Below are 6381 nucleotides of genomic sequence, written 5' to 3' on the forward strand. Positions count from 1 at the left end.
AAGCTGGAGTGTATTCTGTTGCCCTTGCACTTCCTCTATTGCACCGTAGAGTGGCAGAGAGGAGAGGCTCTTCTGCTCATTTCTGCTCACTCTTCTTCACTTTACATGTAAAACACAAGATCTAAACTTTACAGATTCAACTACACAAACACACTAATGTCGTGCTGAGTTGGGTGTGTGTCCCTAAGGGTGCTGATGGACATGTCATCTCGACAAATGTCCCCATTTACTACCCTCTCTCCTCTTCAGCTGGGACAGGGGTGTATGGAGGGCACAGCATGGCCGCTGCAGAGAAGAAGTGGGTAGAGGGGGAAGGGGCTCCGTTGAGCTGAAACCAGCAAGCAGAAGAGGTTTAGTCAGAACTTAACCACATTAGAGCAGAAAGACTGTTCTTCTACTTCTTTACATGGTTACATAGCCATATTTCTGCTGGAAAAACCTGATTTCTTGACCGCATGAATTCTTTTTTTTAATGCAACATTTTTTATTTTATTTTTTGTCATTCAGTTTTTTATTCATTTAAACATACTGACTTTTTAGACGTTAGAAAATACATGTGATATAGATATAAGAAGATCCAGTCAAAACAACGACAACAACAAAAAAACCAACCCACCCCACTTAAATGGATGACATGCAGAAGGAGGGGCACTGGGAGGGGCAGTGAACTGGTCCTACAAACAACTGACTTTCAGGCAGGAGTCCCGAGTTCACCTCACTTTCACTGTGGATGTGAGTTTTTTTTCTACATCTTAGCACGTGCCTCTTTTGCCTACACCTAACCATCTGTGACTTTGGTCTACCTTAGTTGCCATGTGCTGTGTTGTGTAAACTTGAGGATCATGCTGCCTCATCCCACCATGTGCTTTTGTTGACACCATGGTAACGGCATCCCTGAACAAACAGCTGATGCAGAAGGATACCTGAAATGTTATAAGTAGATGCTAAAGGTCACTGACAGAGCGGCACCATGTGATGAGTTGGGATGAGAAAGTTTTGGCTGTGCATGTTCTGGGATGCCAATACTGTGATGTTAACAAATACACATGGTGGGATGATGCTGCATGTAGTCATGTTTAGGAAACACAAGCACTTGGCAACAAACACCAGGACGTCAACAACACACATGCATGCACATGCTCTGAGCTTCATAACCAAAGTCTTTCTCTCTCACACTCTCTCTCTCTCTGTACTACATGCAACCTTTATTTCACAAAGAAGGGAAGATAATAATATAATAACTAATATTCATTTTCAGTAACATTTTATTTTTATTTGTATTAACTAATAAAACATAATTTTTAACACTACATTTTATATTTGTGTTGAGGAAGGAAGGGGCTGTTTTATAAAACCTCTGTGGCACATGTGCTGGGTGAAAAAAAATGTTAAGTTCACAATTCTTTGTATAATCATTCAGAGTATATGTTATGAAATGACCAATGTGTATGGCAACTGACAAAAAGGTCATGCTTAAAATGTGATTGTGGGATAAAAAGTTTGGGTTCACCGCAACTATGAGCTGCTGTGCCTAAATGAAAAAGTTGGTCACATTAGTGCAACCAATGTGAAAAGTGAATCTGGGGCCCTGTGTAGTGGACTGCCTTGGCACGGTCTTTACATTTTTCCTCTGGGAAACTCCAGAGCTCAACTTTCCCTGTACAAATGGGGAACACATCAAGAGAAACTGTTTTATGAACCCAGAGGAGTTAACAGAGGGGTCTAAATTAACTTTGTTGAGACTCCCCAGTTAACATCTGCAAACAGGTTCTGCTTTTAAGCCACAAAAAGTGTCAGCCTTTGACACTTTCCTGTTCAAGATGCCATGAGAGATAACAGTTTCGTGGGGTCTCTTCCAGTTCACACCAGGGTGTTAAGATATCCAAATGAACTCCTTGAGGTCATTCGGACCTACAAGAACAATCGTTCGTCTTTGACACAAGGCCTGAAGTTTGGTGTAGAGGACTGGAAACGCATTCCTACCAAGAATTTGAGAAGGGCCCGCAAGATTATTTAATCTTGTGATAATGATCCTCATTCTGAAATTTAATCCTCTGTCTACCTCTGTCTCTCTCTCTCTCTGTCTTTCTTTGTTGTCTCAGTCCACACATACACCGACAAACAAACACGTTTTCCACTCTCATATCCTCTTCCCCCCTGCTGAGATGACAAATGCAGGACATGTTGTAAACTCATTCTACATTCTTTTATTAAGACCAGCATTACACATGACCACTTGGACGAAATTGTGAATTAAGGTAAACCTAGTTCCCTTATCTTTCTCCTAGTACGTCAAGGTTTATCTCTGTGTTTTAATGAGTAAGTAGAACAAACTCCCATGTCTTTATTATTTAATTTGAGGGAGTTAGGTAAAATCATTTTTTATTCCTTTTCTGTGATGAAGCCATACTGCCATCTAGTGGCCTTAGTTATGTGTAATTTCGTAATCAACTTTATAGTTCAATCGTGTTTTGCATTTATTGTATAATGTTTAAACAGTAATCCTATATTTAAGTAATTACTAAATTCTTTGTAGTCTGTTGGATAATGTTATGTTATGTGTGATTACTTAATAAGGTCAAACCAACGATCTTCAAAGCTGTGTGTTACATTCATAGTTGCCTTTAGGTCTCCTAGCATGTGTTTGTAATTACTGCAATGGGACTATAGTGGTGATGAGATACGTGACTTTATATGTAACGGGTCAAATTGAGTAATTTATCACAAAGTAGCTACGAGAAATAAATGTCTCCGAAATCACGTTAGGTCCTCTAAAACTAAACGCGCAGCAGCCCTTCACTGGAGTGAAGGGACGACCTGGACCTCCCCAGAGAAGTCTAATCAAGTCAGCAAAAGTAGACAGAATAGCATCTTCTAGTGATCAGAGTTGATGTCGTATAGCGAAGCTTTAATGGCAAATTTCTAAATTCTAATTCACCATTCAGCACGCATCCACGTTTTAGACGGTCACATATTTCAAGCCACTATCATCCATAATTAATCATTTACATCACCTGAACACACATCACTTAGGTTCCTTTTCATTTGTTCACTGTCCTTTATATGTCATACTACTTCCTCTATTTACTCATCATTTTACTAGCCCGAATAAACGGTACAGATTGTGAGATTGATTAAAATGATGACATGTTTTGAAACTGTCATAATTTAATATTTAATTTTCTCCTAAATAGAGAATGGTGCCCCTTTTACTTTAAAGAGTGTAAAACCCAAATTCTAACTTAGTTATTAATAAACACTACACCTGCATAACGTTAGTGTTATGGATGAGTCTTTGATGAATCTTGAGGAAAATCTTCATCACAGAGGAAGACTTTGTTTGGGGCAACTGTGTCTCAGAGATAGAGTGGTCCGTCCTCTAATCAAAAGGCTGGAGGTTCAATCCCCGGCTCCCCAAACTGTTCCTGTTGGCTGTTCCAACTGTATGTAAATGTGTATGAATGTTTAAAAACTGAGTATGAATGTGTGTATGAACAGTGGCGGTTCTAGACCAATTTCACTGAGGGGGCCTGGCTGGGGCCAGGGGTTTTGATAGAGGGGCACATTAAACCCGCGGCAAAAAAGACAAAGATTCGAAATCTTATTTGACTTTTTATTTTCATAAAACTTGTTAGACCATTGCAGTCATAACGTTACAGTGACAATGAAAAACAGTATAATAGTCACAGTAGTACTGAATTAAGTGCTGCTAAGAGATTCATATAGGTGCAGGTCTTGTGGGACAGTCTTAAGCTGCCCTACTATTACAGCAACTGTATTCTGCGGTTTTGGTGAATTGCAAATACACTGAAGCTAGATGTTTTACATGCATATAATTTTCCCAATTTTAAAAAGCAATGTCTTATTTATTGTTCCTGTTAAATAAACATTAAAATAAAAAGGGTTATAAAAAAAGTTACACACACAAAACAGGATAGTGTTCTTTTCAGCATCACATACCTGATGGTCCAGTGCTTGTAGATGCACATATATTCTCTGTCTGTGTCTCACCCTCCGCTTGCATCTCAGTCTCAGCTTCCTCACTCTCAGGATCTTCATCTGTCTCTTTGCTGCTCTGTGCCCTCTCTCTGAAAATCAGTGTCTCCCATGTCCTCTGACTCTCCCTCTCTGTCGCTCTCAACTTGCTCCTCTTCAGCTCTCTCACCACCATCATCTGGCTCTGTCTCAATGTCTGCATCATTTTGTGTCTTTTTCGTGTAGAAATAGGACGTAATGTCCTTTTTTCTCTTCATTTTTAACTACAGACAAAAAGCAATGAAGAGGAATTACACTTCAGCAACCCCAGTGTTGCAGGCTTGCTTGGTTTTGTGTTGTGGTAACGTACGTTAAGGGTAACTAACGTTAGCTAGAACCATACAATCAACTTAAGCTGGCATTAGCACCTGGTGTTCTGGCACGCTGCTATTATAATTCATAAGGTTAGCAAACAACATCTCTTTACCAGAAGTCTTACCTTGACAATATAATAGCGTTCGTTGTCGTGGTAATCTTCGGACAGCTTCTCTACGGGTTGTTTTACGTGTTCGCGCTCGTCTGTTTTCAGTAGTGCAGCGCACTAAAGGGTCCGACTAGAATGTTAAGCCATGCACTTTAGTTCCACCTTCGGCGTCGGCGACTCAGCGCTACTGTATAATCTACGTTCGGAGGGGGGGCCACAGGGGGGTCCAGAATCAGTGCTACAGGGGCACTGGCCCCTGTTGGCCCCTCCCCAGAACCGCCACAGTGTATGAATGGGTAAACGTGAGTAGTGTGAAAGTGCTTTGAGTGGCCGCACAACTAGAAAAGTGCTATACAAGTGTAGGACAATTTACCATTACCATTAGATCGTGAAAGTCATCATAGCAGCTCAGACTTACCCTTAAATTCCACTGGGTCCGTCAACGGCATGTTGCAGTCACGGCACAGCCTCCAGAGCATTCTAGTCAAATTCTCGTTATTCCACCGGGCGCACTTCAGAATGTCTCAGCAGTGTCCAAGAAGCAGCTTGCCGCTCTGCTCTGTGTAAAATACGCTGAGAGTCTATTTTTGCTGGACATGGACAGCAGCCGTGTCAAGCTGCACAGAGCAAATTGTAGCAGGCAGGAAGTCATGCAACGTTGCATTTGGTCAATTTTCAAAAAAAAAAAAACGCTGTGCATGGACTCAGGATCATGTTTAACATAACTAAAATGTTACATTGATTGTAACTGCTCCTTCTCCTTCCACCAGCCACCACCAGTATTCTATCCTACAGGAGAATTAATGCTCCTGTTACCGGCGCCAGACCTAGGGGAAATCTGGACCGGCAGCAAAGGTTACACAGGCAAGGGTGCACTGTGTAGCCCATAAAACAAAAGTCTGGACTGTGGATTAATAAGAGAGAGGACCAAAAGTTAGCGTCTTGCTCCAGCCAGTGCTCGTTTAATACTGAATAAACTGCATAAAACTCAGTTACATCTCAGTCATGTCAGCTGTCTGAAATATGTTGCTTTAAAGTTCATTTTTCACATTCACACTAAAATAAGTTACACAAAGAAAATCAATGTAAAAATCCAATTGACAATAAACCAGATAAACATAAGGTCTAAAGTAAATTATGTACACATGAATTCAAAATAATTTAAATTATATTTCACATAAATAAGAATTGGTTCAACTAAAACATGAAACTGTACAAAAATAATACTACTAAAAAAACACACATTTACTTAACTCAAATACCCATGCTCACTCATACTTTAACACATACAATACAATAACACTCATACAACACTGATATAATAGGTACAAAACCTTTGTGCAACATTTACATAACACTGTCTTAGCCTTGCACTTAACTGTCTGACAATTTGGCGCGATGATGACTTGTTAACGAGCGACTGGAAGTGAAACTAATTTGCATATGGCGACTCCCGAATTTACTCTCGCCGAACTGGCTTTAACTTAAAAACAATGTTTGCAACACGTTTTCTTATGTTACCTCAAGCTAATGTCTGTAACTTACACTTGTGAAAATACTGTGGAAAACAGAAACTCACGGAGGTAATTAGACAAGATGGCAGCCGCAGCCAGGACACAAACTGGCAAAAACAACCTGTCTGTGCTCAAAATACATCTCAAAACCATATCAAAACTCTACCAAACATGTTTTAATGCACTGGCATTAGGCATTAAGCAAAACTGATCATAGAAAAGCAAGTTTGAACATACCTGTGGATTAATAAGAGAGAGGACCAAAAGTTAGCGTCTTGCTCCAGCCAGTGCTCGTTTAATACTGAGCTGCGCATGAGCAGGGCAAATATCTAGAGTCTCCCTAATGGATCCACAGTGGCGTTACAGTGCCATCTACTGACATATTGCAGTATTGACGCGATGTCAAAA

This window comes from Plectropomus leopardus, chromosome 23, assembly GCF_008729295.1.
Source record: "Plectropomus leopardus isolate mb chromosome 23, YSFRI_Pleo_2.0, whole genome shotgun sequence".
Taxonomy (NCBI): domain Eukaryota; kingdom Metazoa; phylum Chordata; class Actinopteri; order Perciformes; family Serranidae; genus Plectropomus; species Plectropomus leopardus.